Source organism: Varanus komodoensis, unplaced genomic scaffold (genome assembly GCF_004798865.1).
Source record: "Varanus komodoensis strain SLA01 unplaced genomic scaffold, ASM479886v1 scaffold93, whole genome shotgun sequence".
In the NCBI taxonomy this organism is placed as follows: domain Eukaryota; kingdom Metazoa; phylum Chordata; class Lepidosauria; order Squamata; family Varanidae; genus Varanus; species Varanus komodoensis.
Window position 1 is genome coordinate 943,416 of NW_025336635.1, and position 15,948 is coordinate 959,363.

Genomic DNA, 15,948 nt, shown 5'->3' on the forward strand with positions numbered 1-15,948 from the left:
GGAGTGCTCCTCGACCCAGAGGAGCACTCCCAAGCTGCGGACCCTGTCCTTAAGAGGGAGTGCAACCCCATTCAGGACAAGGTCAAAGTCCCCCATTCCAAAGCCCGATCCACCTACCAACAGGACCTCCGTCTTGTCTGGATTGAGCTTCAGTTTATTGGCCCTCATCCAGCCCATTACCTCGGCCAGGCACCGGTTCAGTACAGCCACTGCCTCACCTGATTGGTGGAGAACGAGAGGTAGAGCTGGGTATCATCAGAGTACTGATGACTCCGCAGCCCACACCTCCTGATGACCTCTCCCAGTGGTTTCATGTAGATGTTAAATAGCATGGGGGACAAGATGGAGCCCTGCGGAACTCCATGGCATAGCTGCCGTGGCACAGAGCCATAGTCCCCCAGCACCACCTTCTGGAATCGGCCGTTGAGATAGGAGCGGAACCACCACAAAGCAGTGCCTCCAACTCCCAGTCCCGCCAGCCTATCCAGAAGGATACCATGGTCGATGGTATGGAAAGCTGCTGAGAGGTCCAGGAGAACCAACAGGGACGCACTCCCCCGTCTCTCTACCTGCACAGGTCATCGTACAGGGCGACCAAGGCAGATTCAGTACCGTACCTGGGTCTGAAGCCGGACTGAAATGGGTCCAGATAATCAGTTTCCTCCAAGAGTGCTTGGAGTGGTCCTGCCACCACCCGCTCTAACACCTTGCCCAGAAATGCAATATATCTACACCACAAGCTTTTATTGGTTTGCATACCAATGTAGAACATCAGGGCCAGTCTCTCACACATTGCAAACCACTCAGTGGGAGTCCTTGGAGATTCCAAAGAGGAGGAGGAGGAGGTGAAGGTGGAGGTGGAGGTGGAAAAGCTGGTTGGAGCTCGTGAAGGGAGGGCTTGCCTTGCATTGCTAGGTGAGCTACTAAAGGGAAAGGTTTCCCCATGGCATTAAGCCCAGTTGTGTTTGACTCTAGGGGGCAGTGTTCGTCTCCATTGCTTAGCCGTGGGAGCCTGCGTTCATCCACAGGCAGTGTCCGTGGTCATGTGGCCAGCATGACTAAATGCCAAGACGCACGGAACGCTGTTACCCTCCCACTGAAGTGGTACCTATTCATCTCTTGCATTTGCATCTTTCCAACTGCTAGGTTGGCAGAAGCTGGGACAAAGCATCACATTGCGTGGATTTGAGCTGCCAACCTCCCGATCAACAAGCCCAGCGGCTCAGTGGTTTAAACCACTGCAGAGTGGAAAACAGGAAATGGGGAGAGCTTGAGGTTTGACACTGTGGAACTTGAAACTTGGTGCCAAATTTCAGAGCCGGTTTGACCACGCTACTCTGACCACAGCTATGCAGAAATCAGAGAGCGGTTTTATCTCCATCCTCCTGCCTCTCAGCAGCATTTAGTTGTTGATTTGTCTTCAAATTCTCTAAATCAAGGTGATGTTCAATTTTTAAATAAAGGCGTGCCTTTTATACCTGCAGCACAATATAAGGCATTTAAAACAGGAGTAGATTGTTTGAAATTGCATCGGACTGCTTAGAGGTGAAAGAGTGTTTTAGAAATTTGTCATCTCCTATGAGCAAGACTGTTTAAACTGAAATATAGTTTTAGGCCTCATCCTGCATTTGAGAAGGTAGCACTGAGGGACATTGAAAAAATCAAAATCAAGCCACTCAGGATTGGCATAATATATAGACCAACTTTGGATTCATTAGGGATGTCATTATTCAACCAACTGATAAGGGGTGCAACGGTCATATTGAATTGGGCTGGTTGTTTTCAGGAAGTTGTTTGCTCTCTCTCTGTTTCAAAGGTTGTGAGTGTACACAGACTAGCCTCCTTCCTGGGAGACCTGGAGGGAGGATGAAAGCAGTCCCTGCCATCCAGGTGAATTTCAGCCAAAGAAGGCAGAAACATCTTTATTTCAGGGATGGGGTGAGGCGTTCCAAGGCCTGGTAGTTGGCGATCACATGCCTTCACTGCATCCCTGCAGGGTTCTCATGGCACGTAAGCCTGACTAAGCTCTGTGGCTGCCCTTAATAACTCCGCCAGACACTGGGAACTGGCCGTGCTTGATTCCTTATTGCAGTGTCTTCTGGTTATTGATGCTACTTGAGCCCAGTGTGGCCTTTGTAATGAAGAGCAGGCTGAGGACCCCTCGGCTGGGGAAAGGTCGACGCTTTGGCCAGAGGCCCGGCTGTTTCAGCCTGGTGGTGATTCAAGGAGAGTGAGGCAGCAAGGCTGCAGGAGGGCTCCACAGAGCTTGGAATGCAAAAGCCCCGGGATGCTGCAAATTACTTCCAAGGACAGGAGAATCCAGTCCCTTCCAAGGCAATAGATTTCAGAGCTAAAGGGTTCTCAGTTGGTAATGTCAGATGTCAGCCCATGAGTCATTTGTTTGATCTACCAGGGATAAAAGCCGGGGGCCCAGGAGAGGTCCCCTGTCGCAGCTGGATGCTATTCTGCAGAGGAGGAGGTCACGCTGGGTACTGTGTATCGCATTCATGTTAAGAACAGCCAGCTTTGTTGTGTTGGTTCGGAGGTGGCCACTTGACCTTAGGGATCTTGGAGCTGAGACTGTGTGGATTTTGTGCAAGTGCTGCTCTCCAATTCCCCTCCCCTCCCCTCCCCTCCCCAGTGTGTGTGTTGCAGTGTTTTAAGACCCCTGTTAGGGTGTCTCGATAGCAGCTGCAAGACAGGATAACTGGGTTCAGCCAGGAAAGACCCCTTTCATGTTGAGCCTCAGCAGTTTTCCTGAAAGATCACCCAGGCCCCCTGCATTCACTTTCGACAGCATGCTCCCAGGTAGTGGTTCTCACCACCAACTACAAGGTTTTAGAACATATACAGAGTGTTTTATACACCCTGAATCACATGGGCCCAGCAGCTCCGCAATTGATGATGAAATGAGTGGAACACAGTAAAAAGAAAGTGCGAGGTCTGCAGAGGGGGCTAAATACAATGGCATTGATTACAGGAGGTTAACATAACAATCACTGAGGCACAGGGATTATTGTGTGTTTTGGCATGTTAACCTGGCACTGATCAGCAAAAAAGAATATCCCTGGCAGCAAGCTATGAATTCCCACTTCTTAAAAGTAACCACAAATGCTAAGCTGCAACCTGGCTTGGAATTCTGGTACTTTCTGAGAAAGGGGTGCAGGTATTTTTATAACACAAAGGCACATATAAGCAACCCCTTTCTAGCAGGATTTATCCAATTTTTTTCCAACACCCTCCACCTCTATTGTGTTAATCCCATCTTTTAATAAACCAGTTTTCCCCAACACTTGGGTTGTCATGTGCTGCCTCCAGTATGTGGCCCCAGGACTTGAGGATCGGGGAACAGAGGGTCAAGAGTTGTGCTCTGTGCTCCCCACGGGGAGGTGGGGACTCTGCAGTGGCTGAATGTGACAGCCTTATGACCTCACATGGCTAAACATCAATGCTGGAAAACGCTGCTGCATTGTTCCAGTTCATGGAAGACCCAGTGCAAGTCTCTCGCTCCATCAGCATCAGTGACACCCACCCCAAACATGAAGGGATGCACTCCTTCAGAACGGGGTGGGGGAGAGGGGGGATTAAAATCCAGCTGTTCCACCAACAAGGCCATGCATTATTCACCTCTGCAGAAAGCCAAAAGGTTTTCTACAGTATTTATGCATTTCTTCCCATGTTCCCTTTCACACCAGGCTGCAGGGATAGAGAAAGCGATGTGTGCCGCAGACACTGGATCCCTGGGGATCCAGTCTGTCCCTTTGGGATTGCCCAGATGGCCATGCCTGCTTGCATCCAAATCCCCATATTTTGGTGATTTTCTGGCTTTCGCCATTTCCTTCCCCCTTCTAAAAATTTTGAAATGCCAGGACAGGCATCCTCGTTTATTGCTTAGTTACTGACAGTAGGAGCATTATGCTAAAATACGCTGGCATTTTGGGGTGGTTTTGTGGACTTACCAACCTTTTATCTTTGGTCCCATCCTGCACTGCAGTGCTGTTCCTGAAGGCTTCTCTGACATTGTATTTTGCCCCACCCTGGCTCAACAGTGACAGCGGCACATTCAGATGTGGTGATGAAGGGGAAAAGACGCCACAAGGGTCTCGTCCTCCCAGTTCCTCTTGCATCACTGCAGTTCCAGAAATAGATGTTTGGTGCTTCCTGGCCGAAGGGTAGCTGGCCTCCTCTCCCTGTCTGGCATCGGGTCAGCTCTGTTTTGGATGACAGGGTGGAAGAAACTCCCAGAGGAGGAAATAGAGCAACGGATGGATGCGCAGAGCAGCTTTGAGAGAGAATCGATGCCACACGCCAAGCCTTTCGGGGTGCCACCAGAAGGAGGTCGCTCCCACCCTGCAGAGTGGCAGGACCAGCCCTGCCAAGAATGCCACACTGTAATGAAATGCCACAGGGATCAGCCTTGGGCTACCATTAGCGGCCATTTAGAGCTCCTGTAGAGCTGTTAACACCCTATTATCACATTACCTCCGGCTTCTGTGTGTGTGTGGTGGGGGAACAGTAGCGCCTGGCAACCAGGCTGGATGGATGGAGGCAGGCAGGCAGGCAGGCAGGTGTTGAAGTGCTAACAGCCCCTGTGTTCACCCAGGTGTTCTACCAAGCAGAGTGACACCTGGCTAATAAGCAGGAGAAGGGAGAAGAGGGGAGGTGTGTCCACCTGCAGAGGGCCTCGGGAGAGTTCTCCTCATTTCCGTCTCAGGTTTTGGTGAAATGCACGTGTGCTTACAAGGAAAAGCAAAGGCTGCAGAGCTTCGGATGGCATGCATGCGAGAAGAGGAGCAGGCAAAGGCATCGTGGTAGCGGCAAATGAAACGCGGAGCACATCCTCACGTACTGTGGCAGGAGGGGAGCATCGCGGTGTGATCTGGCCACACTCTCTGCTGCCATGCCTCTGATGCTGAATGTGTGAAAGGAACTATTGTATATGCATAACCATACATAGTTGTGGGATGATTATGATTATGATTATGATTATTATTATTATATTTCTATGCCGCCCCTTGCCGAAGCCTCGGGGCAGCTTACAACACAATAAAATACATTGAAATACAATAGAACATAAACAAGAGTTTCCCAAACTGGGAAACAAGAGTTCCCGGATCCACAGAAGTCCCTGCATATGTTCAGACATGCCTTTAAAAGTTTGCCTGTTTGTTTGTTTATTTCTATTTCTATGCCACCCCATAACTGGAAGGTTCTCTGGGAGGCTTACTAGTGCTAAAACAAAAACATATGTACAATGCAATAAAACAATTGATGATCTAATAAAATTGATAGAACGTAAATTTTATTATGTGAATGCCATCACATAATAAAATATATCCACACAGAAGCAATAAATTAACCAAAATTAAATAATCCATAACAAGATGTGAAATAAAATAATAATATACAATAAAATGCGGTGCCCTAGATTTAAATATATCACTTTCAGTGCATACATACGAGCATGAAAATGCAAGATTTCTAAGAACTACATGTAAGCTTCAGCAAAAGTAGACCAAATATGTAACACTTATTCAAAAATTAAAAACATTTATTTATTATTTATGTATTTGGGATATTTCTAGCCTGTCCAATCACTCTGTGTCTCTGGATGGCTCCTATAACATTTGCATTATAGGAGGTGAGGTTTATTCTTCTGGTGTTGGAATACCAGTCTTTCAGCTGTCGAAAGGATGTGGAGAATCCATTTGCCCTGACCTTGTTCTAATTTCCAGGAAGCAGGCAGGAATCTTTAAAAAGCATGGACATCAGTAAATATTAATGAGTGTTCCACTACAAAATATATCCATGTAATGACTTCCTCCCCCAAAGGGGAAACAAGTAGTTTTGATAGGTGTGAAAGGATGATTTGAAATAAGGAAGTAAAGAGATTTAAAAGGGTAGCAAAGAAAATTACTTAGCCCAAAGGAGGGGAGGGGCCAAAACCAGATAGCACAAGGTATGGGGAAACAGGCAGGTAGGCAGGAGGGCCAAATCCTTCCTGATTGTTTATTGACAAGCTGGGCAGAACAAAATGAGCCTATTGTAGCCCACCGGGGCAGGGCTGGATTGGGAAGAAGGGCCGGTGTTGGGGCAGCGCGGAGCAGGCGGGTGGAAAGATTGTAACTCTCAGTACCCTATTAGCCAATTAGAGGAAAGGAGGCGGGAACAAGCAGCCGGGAGCAGGGTTCAAAAGGGGTGTGTGAACATGTGCTCAGGTGAATGGGAAAATGGGAAGGAAAAGTTTTAAAAAGAACTCTGCATGCCTGGAATATTTTTCTCTTCCGACAGAAAGGAAAGAGTGATCATAACAGTTTCCCCTGTAAGAGCAGGGTTAGCAATAGCCAACCCTGCTCTTACATTTGATAAAGCTGCGAAATGGATCTTCTATTAGATGGTTGACGTGTTCTCTTGTGAACATTCTTTTAATTCTCTCCTAGGAACTTTGCTTTGTTCAGAGCTGAGAGAGAAACCGAGATCTGGAGCGCATCAGAACTGGTTTTGGAGAAGCGGGTGATGCTTCCCTTTCAAGTATCAGGGACCTTCCAAGGGTCTCCTCCCCAAGTCTCCTGGGCCACAGAGTCAAGGATCTACAGAGCCTTGCACAGCTTTGGACCACACTACATGGCAGATGTATGGGTGTGAAAGCTGGACAGTGAAGAAAGCTGCCAGGAGAAGAATGGGCTTGTTCAAAACATGGTGCTGGAGGAGAGCTTTGTGAATACACTGGCACAACGAAAAGATGAGCAAGTGCATCCTAGATCAGTCAAGCCAGAGCTTTCCTTAGAGGCAAAACATGACAAAGCTGAGGCTGTTGTACTTTGGCATCCCTGGAGAAGACAATCATGCAAGGGACAGTTGAAGGCAGAAGAAAAGGAAGACCAAAGATGAGAGGGGCTGACTTCAGAAAGGAAGCCACAGTCTTCAGGGACAACTTGACAGCACTTAACCAAAACAGCAGTCTAGCAGATTGTTTTCCCCAAGAAAGACCCATGTGATCGTTAATTAGGATCTTCAGAGGGGGTCTTGCTGATGGTTCCATGACCTGTTCTTTGTCTGCTTGAAAAGCCAAGGAAATGAGCCCTCGGGGCAAGGTGCTGAGTGTTCCTTTCTGCCTCCTCTGTGAATCTTTCTGCCTGTTTTCTGTTTGTTAGCTTTATTTTAACTTGGATGCCCTCCTCTGCATTCAGATGCGGTCAGGCTGTTGAATTTCGTTTTGCTTTGGAATGCAGCCACAACCATATTAGACTTCCAGAGGTCCCAGGAGTGAGCTGCACATTTGAAAATAATCTGACATTTGAATCTCCTCCTGCTCTTCTGAATGACAGACTACATAGGGCAGTCCAGGTGAAGACATTAATGTAGCAATTGTAGATTGTAGACTTGGACACCCAGGTGAATTCAACACTGTGAATACACCTGCTGGTCTGTATGGCTTCTAATGTACCGATTCCTCAGTTCATTTCAGGGTATTTCTAGGAACTTGAAGAATTCTTAAGAGGTTCATCTGGACAGCTGATAACTCTTCTAGGATCTCAACATGGAAGTGGAAGTCTGCCTAGAAGTGTGCTAGAATTCAGGGGTGGACTGGCAGACCTCTGACCTACTGGGTTGGAACTGGCAGCCGTCCTGGCTGAAGCAGATTCTAATTGTTGCTACCTGCCGATACACGTAAGTGTTTGGACTGAAATCAACACAAACATAGAGTCACTCCTGCAATGAGCCTTCACACTTTGAGATATTTCTATCTGTGAATGTCTGAGTGCCGATGCTTCCTGCCAAATTAGTTTTCCCTCTTCTCTCCTTTGCCTGTAATTGCAATTACTGTGATCCGGTTCTAGTAATGTAGGATGTTCTTCTCTAAGATTTTTTTTCAGTTTTTTCATGCACATTTCCTTAAAAACCAAAGAAAAACTTTAAAGTCTTCTTACATGATATTTGAATAGATTGATTACAATTGACACATATGAAATGCATTGTTGTTGTTTAGTCGCGAAGTCATGTCCGACCCATCGCGACCCCATGGACAACATTCCTCCAGGCCCCCCTGTCCTCCACCATCCCCCGGAGTCCACCCAAGCCCACACCCACCACCCCAGTGACCCCATCCAGCCACCTCAACCTCTGCCACCCCCTCCTCCTTTTGCCTTCATAAAATGCATACCCCTCCCTATTTTACTATGGATATGCTAAAATTCATGAGCATAGTTTTGCACAGATTTCAACAAAGAGCAAATATCCATGTAGTTATTGATTCATAGGCTACACCTAACAATCACCCACTCCAAAATTGAAATTGTTACTCTATTGGATTATCTGAAGCAACCATTTACCCTTCCAATACTGTTGGATCAGTCCTTTTAACTATCAAAAGGACATTGAAAATTCATGTATGTTGACCTTGTATAAGTTGAAAGACACAGATAGATAATTAAGGAGAATGTGTAACAGTGAATATCCAAGAGCTTTGCAGCAGAAAGTTTATCCATAGTATAACCTCCTCCTCAGAACAGACAGGCATCGGGCATTGTCAGAGTATGTCAACAAGAAAGGCATTGGCTGTGCTCCACCTCAAACTGTTAGCCAGTTTCGACAGAGCTTGTTCAAAAGTTGTTACAGCTTCCAATAGACACAAATTCAGCTTTTTCTGAGTAAGATGTAACTTCAGAACCTTTCTGAGGTGGATGCCAATGCAGGTAAAATAGGATAATTCAATCCACAAGTCCATTCTTGCTTTGGGGTCATCAGATCACTGATAACTATTTATAAAACTAGTTCGTGGGTCAGATTAGAAACCAGACATATTATTTAATGTCTGAAATTTTTATCTCACTCTCACTTTTCACCACAAGAGGGCATCTGCATACAATATTTAAGAATGACGCTGGGTAGGTAGGGCTGCCCTTAATTTTCGCCATAAAAGGTAGTGTTTGAATAAAGAGAGTGGGACTCTCCCTTAGTTTTCTTTTAGCTTTCAGTGAGCATCCTGCAAGGGGATGGCTACTTCAGAATGCCTCAAGGGAAAAAGTATTTCTGTTAGTTAATTTGAAAGATGGATTAACTGGGATCATCTAAGAATGAAACTGGAAAGCACTTGTATAAACTAATTCCTATCATAGATAAGGACACCTTGGTACTGCAGTGGGTACAACATGCCTTTTACGTCTGCACAGCTTTCTGAGCACAGAATCCGACATCTTGGTTGTAATTATGCAAATCACTATTCTTCCCCTCCCCTTAAAAAGAAAAAGGGGAAAAAGAACCCAGCTAGTGGGATGTCAGAATGTTGTTCCTACTTGCAAATCATGCAGACATGCCCCACTGGAAACACCAAATGTGAGCAAGAGTATTTGCAGTTCCACAGGGTTGTGTTTGCATTAAAAAGTCTGCTGGCATTTTTGCAAAATGCCTTTCTTCTCTGGATGATCATGGGGCTCCTGCTTGCTCACTGAGAGAACTGACACTTTGCTGTGATTCCAGATGATTCTAGGGAAGTAGTCAAGGGTCCCAGTCGACCACTCGAGAAGAAAGCACATTACAGCTTTTCTGCAAAGCCAATAGCAAGCCTCCCATCAGAGCAAGTTGGGTCATGGCAGGTGGGACCTTGAAGAATTTCTCAGATAACTGGTTGACCAACTCAGCTACAAGAAGGCATTTCTTCATCTAGCACATGCAGTTAAGCCAAGGAATTCTTTTCTACCAGATGTAGCGAGTCTGGATTTAAAAAGGGGGTTGGACAAGTTGATGGAGGAGAAGGTCACTAGTCCTGATGGCTTTTTGCCGCCTCCAGGATCAGAGGCAGGATGCCTGTCCGCACCAGTGGCCTGGCCAGGAGGGTGCTGTTGCGCTCTTGCCCTGCCCGGGGTTCCTCACTGGCAGCTGGTTGGCCCCTGTGAACAGAACGTGGCAGCACATGCACCCTGCCCGCTCCAGCAGGGCTCAACTCGCGCTCTCATGAGATGCACGTAGCATAAAAACATAACTGGCCCCCGCCCATACGTGAATGCATACGATGATTGCATAGAACAAGAAATAAGGTGCACACAGTGCAAACTGGTTATGGCCCCTGCTGATCAACAACCTCAGGGGGGGAAGAATTCAGGCTACTTGGGTCACTTCTCCCCAGCCTTTTATCTCTGCAAACACATGGCCAGGCCCCACCTTTGCTGAGATAAATAATAGACTCATAGAACAGTAGAGCTGGAAGAGGACAAGAAGGCCATTAGGTCCAACTCCCTGATGTTGCAGGTCACCGTTTTTCACCATCCTACTCAGATGACTGTCTAGTTTGTGGGTGGGTGGGCAGGTGGGTGGGTGTGAGGGAGGGAGGACCAGCCCTATCATTAAGAAGGGTGGAAGTTGTTGAGGCAGCCAATGCCAAGTGGGGCAGTGAGGGGCTGGAGGACGGTGCTTTGGTTGCCAGGCGGCCTGCCTGACCCCTGAGCCAGCCCTGGTGCCCTCGGGTGCAGCAAAGGACACTGGCCCCTAATCGAGGCCCATGCAAGAGTCTTCTGCACGTGGATCGGGAAACATCTTTCATCTCTGACCAGCCTTGCATGTGCACTGTAAGGATTTTGTTCAGTCTATTCCATCTGGGCTTCGTCAATTGCTGGGTTCTTTGGTCATTAAGAGAACTAGAATTTCTTTCAGGTATGGGCAAGAATTTAATTCCACCAATGAGAACATTTAATTAATTAATTAATTTCTATGCTGCCCAGCAGCCAAAGCTTTCTGGGAAGTTTGCAACACAACAGGAATTAACATGAATACTCACTTGCTCTAAATATGCATTTGGGCAAGTGTGAATTGGCATGAATTCCCCTTCACCAAAGTTTTTTCTAAACCATCTGCAAGTCAATGAGAATCGGAAAAAAGTCCAAGCTAATTTATGTATTTATTTTATCTTTCTCCACCCAATTGCCAAAGCTCTGGGACCATTTCAATCCGTTGCGAATTTCTCCAACATCCAGTCTCTCCCTCCCTCTCCCCACCCCTCTCTCTGTGAAAGAGAGCGAATGAATGTGGTGAGGACTTCCAGGACTTCCACGGAGGTGCTCTTATCACATCTCCTCGTCTTCCTTTGCAAATGACCTCCAGGGCCCACGTACATCATGTAAGAGAAACTTCGGGTTTGATCTCCCTCTTAATTGCTAGTTTCAACCTTAAACTGCCTGCACTCTTGATCCTAGGTCTGTTCCAAATGTTTTCTTTTTTATCCTTATCACAAGCTGAGAAGAGCATCAGGTTTAGCTTTCCTTTCATTAAGAAATTTCCTCTGACCCAAAATGGCAAATGACAGAGTCTGTGACATGAAGGCCGATAATCTGAGCGGAAATATGCCTACCTTTCTCTGCCCCTTGCAGATACCTGTATGTGTACTCCATTCCAGGTATACACACCCTTGGGTTGGCAATACCATGCAACTGGAGGACTCAGAGGTATTTCCAGAGCTCCTTAGGCTAAAGCAAGAGGGCTGCGCTCATAGATATCGCCCACAGAGCGTGAACAACCATTCTGGTTCTCCCAGGTAGCACAATGAGGATGAAGGGCAGCAAGCAGGCCTGCCAGAACCAGCCAGAAGGAAAGGAGAGTGGCACGATTCCTCAGACTTTGTTTTGGCCCCAGCCCGGCCACTGCAGGAGACATAATTCTTGATTCAATCCTGCTCTTTTTCACTCTTGAACAACGAGGACAGTCAATCCATCTCTGTAACCTATTACAAGAATTATGGAATCATATTACAGTGGCAATCTGTAGGACGGAACATGCCTGTTTGCCAGACACGTTTGGGCAGGATGGCCCTCTTTAATGACAGATTTACACATCTCCAAAATCTGCTTCAGCATGAATGCAGAACATCCAATTTCAAAGCTGGTATCACTCAGATCGTATTTATTAGTGCATTTCTATCCTGCCTTTTTCCTTCCAACAAGCCCAAAACTGCTTACATGTTCCTCCATGTATTTTTCTGGGATTAAAAAAAGATTACTAACCTTTCCACATTTTGCTAACCTTTCCACATCATTTACAAAAGTCCCACTAACATTGCTTCACATGAGGCTCACCGCACACTAAGAGTGGATGCTTCAGGTTAAGGAAAGAGAGTGATCTTGTGTGGTGGTCAGTGGGGAGCTTTAGCTTTGAATGGGTCCTGAATAAGAAGGGATCTATTTGTATGGATGGGCAAACCTTGCAGTGTGGAAGCTCTTAAACTACAAAGACTCTTCATCAGATGGGACTTGGTAAGTTCTGTGTAGGATTGTCACCCTTTTGGGGAGCAGTGCTCCTATGCCTTTAACCATTGCATGGAAAGGTTCCAAAAATGTGCCTTCTCCTTCTGTGAACATCTAACTGTAGCGATGGGAACACCTTTCGTCTGCATTCTCCTTCAGCCAGACAGATGTTGAAAACTCAAAAAGAAACTTGCAGAGAGATATGTATAGAACCACAGAACAGAGTTGGAAGGGGCCGTGAAGGCCACTGGGTCCAACCTCCTGCTGTTGTGGGACAAGTCACACCACCCCACTCAGATGCCTGTCCAGTTCCTTTTGGAACGTCTCCAGGGTGGGGGCGCCCACCGCCTCCCCAGGCAGCTGGTCCCACTGTTGCGTTGCCCTGACAGGGAGGAAGCTTTTCCTGATGTCCAGCCCGAACCTGAGTTGTCGCAACTTGTATTAATTATTCCATGACTCCACTCTGGCACCAGCAAGAGGAGATCCTGACCTTCCTCTTTGTGGCAGCCTTGGAGGTGCTTATTCAGGGATATCATGTCCCCCCCCAGTCTTCTCTTCTCAAGGCTGAACATGCCCAGTTCTCCCGCTCTCATCTGCTACAAGTACTACTCTGCATCCATATATGGACTAACTTCCTCTCTGCCCCAGCCCTTTCTGCGGTGCCCTGGCTAACCCCTTTCATCTGCAGATACGAATTTGCTGCCTTGCAGGGGCATGGCATCTTCTGGTAATGCAGGGAAGCTGCTGATCGTCTCTTGCCACAGATTCCTCATTCCTCGCCAGTCCTCCTTTCTCACCCTCGGCCTCTTGCCCAGTGCTGCCCTTCTTTCATGGGTCTGTTCTTTCTTCATCCTCCATCAGTTCCTCCAACACTGTGCTAATACCTGAATCTTCCTTTCACAGAACTAGGGTGGCTGGTTGGCAAAGAGAGAGATCAGAAACGTTGCGTGGGAGGAGGGGGAGTTTGTGAGCACATGAAACTCACTGAGAATCGAGCTGGACTTTAGTCCTGGACCCAAATTCTCTCTTGGCCAGGAATGCCCGTTTCTGCAGTTTTGCTCCAGAAGCTGTGAAATAGTTTACAACGGTCCAACCACAATGGGCGGTGGAGAGGAGGGTGGATTTACCCTACACTTTGCAAGCTTGGTAGGCATTATGAAATATGGGCTTGGACTTTTGGAATTGTTCGCAAAATGTCATCAGCTGCATTTTGTCATGTCTTAGTGCAGTCAGTATAAAATTCTGAACATACAATAATAAAACCACACTTATTCAAACATCTCAAATTGAACATTATAAACTAAAAAAATAAGAAAGGAAAAATAAAATAGGAAGTGCGACTGTGAGAACAAAAAGAAAACAGAAAAATCTTAAAACGTCTAAAACCCTTAATTGTTAAAATGATGGTTAAATTAAAAAGGTCTTTACCTGGCGCCAGAAGGAGTATTTTGAGTATTTTTCAAAAGGATGCTTTTGTCAAGCAATTTTTTCAGTGTCTGCAACCCTTCAAACATACTAATTTTGGCCTGTGAATCACGTTGCAAGCTTGGGCTTGGACCACGGGTTCCATCCTCGATCCTGTTCAGTCTGGAACGGGGGTCCTCAAGCTTTTTGAATAGGGGGCCAGTTGAAAGGTGGCAGGGATGGGCGTGGGCCGCCAAGGCGGTGTGGGCAGGGGGCATGCAGAAAGGCAGGGGCGTGCATGCACAGAGAGCCTTTTCTCCGAGCGAGTCCAAAACGATCTCCTTGCGAGCAAGCTGGCGCCTCGCCATGCATGCGCCATGGCGGGCCGGATCAATGGTCATGGCGGGCCAGATCCAGCCCGTGAGCTGTAGTTTGAGGACCCATGGTCTGGAAGATGCAAACACAGGCAAGCCTGATACAAGGGAAAGTAGGTTGTGGGGGGGGACCCTTTGTCCCTGGGAGAGGGTTATCCCCTGAAGGGGTTTTTCTAAGAGAATTGTTTTCTACTTCTGCAGAGCTCAATTTCTGCTGAGTCTGTTGAAATCACCGTCCTGTGTGTGGATGGTGGTGTTTTAACTGCAAAAGAGCCGGTGCTCAGAGAATTTTAAGCTGTGGGGACATTGAGTTCCACTGGATCTTTTTTTCATCCAGGATCAGCTCTGTCAAAGATGGGACTGAATTGTTACCACCTTACAGATGGGAGATGGAGGTGTCAGATACAAATACAAATTATTTGTATAATTGTAGAAATTTCTCAGGTTTAATTTATAGTGAAAGTTGTGATCCCATGCACGCTGAGCTAATTTATTTATTTATAAAATTTGTATGCCGTTCATTACTTCCCTCTAAAAAGTCCCACAACCTCCTGCACACCCTAGCCAAAAATTTGAATTATTTCCAGAAGTGGAAAAAGAATCTGCTACAGCAGAACAGAAACACTCCCAAAACCCATCAGAAACACAACTGACCAGACAATTTCCCCCTCACTTCCCCTTTGGTAAGGAACAAAAATAGTCTCGGCTTGCAAGGTACATCCTGCTCATATAAATGTCAGCTGCATTGGCATTAAAGACTATCTCCCCCACATACAGAGTTTGTGTTTTAGCCTGCCAGATTATCAAATGCAGGGCAAGATGATGTGGGAGGTTTTCTTTCCTTTCACATGAACTTTCTCACCCCACCTCCTTTCCTTTCTCTGCTGTAACACTCTCCTGATAAACCGATTGAATGCAAGTTTTTTGCTTGGAAATGCGCATTAGCTCTGATGTGCATTTCCATGGAGCAGACATGCACTTGCACAAGTACACATGTCAAAAGAAAGAAATTGTGCAAATCTCCTTAAAGGAAAGGAATGGTTTGTGTGCCTTAGGAAAAGCAGGATCCCATTTGTGGAAATCCAAACTCATTTGAATCCACTGGGGTATTTTCCAGCCTGCCCCATTCATGGTGTCTGGATGAGGGAATATATTTGTTGCCCAGCCCTAAGAACCCCCACCCCCCAACATTTCATTCATGAAATCAACTTAGGTTCTTCCTTTTGTTATCAAGCATCAGTGAGGAGGCAACTGAGAAAGCTGCCAAATACCAGGATCATAGAAACTGTAAGATGCTCTCTGCCAAATTCAGTGCAGTCCCGTCTGCCCACGATTTTATGTCTGTAATAAAGTTGAGGAAACAACGCAGCCCTACTCTATCATTTCACTTCAACAGTGGCCCGATCAACTGCCCAGTTTCCTTCCCCTGGAAAGTGCTACTTGTTTTGCCTGACTTAAATAGGGTCAGACCATTGATCTTATTTATTATTTATTTGTTATTTTTGATATGCCTTTTGAATCCTTTACCATAATAAACAACAAAGGGAACTGACCTACAACTAGAAAAATATCAAACAATGCAATTTTAGATATTACACACATTAAGACATTTTACATTAAAGAGTTAACTGGTTATAATTTAAATGCTAGCTGGGTCTTAACCTGGCATCTGAAAGTATACGGTGAGGACACTAGGCAGATCTCCCTGGTAAGGCATCCGACAGACTGGGGGCCAACACAGAGAAGTCTTTGCTTGGTAGCCACTCCTTGCACAATTGTAGGCTACGGCACTCAGAGAATCTGCCCAGAAATGATTTCCTCAATTGGGCAAGACTATGGCGGAGAAGGCACCCCTTCAGGCAGATGGGCAGTAGGCCATATAAGGCAGTGGAGGCTGGTGGTGCCAATGTCACTGCAGTGGTGTATCCACTCCTGCT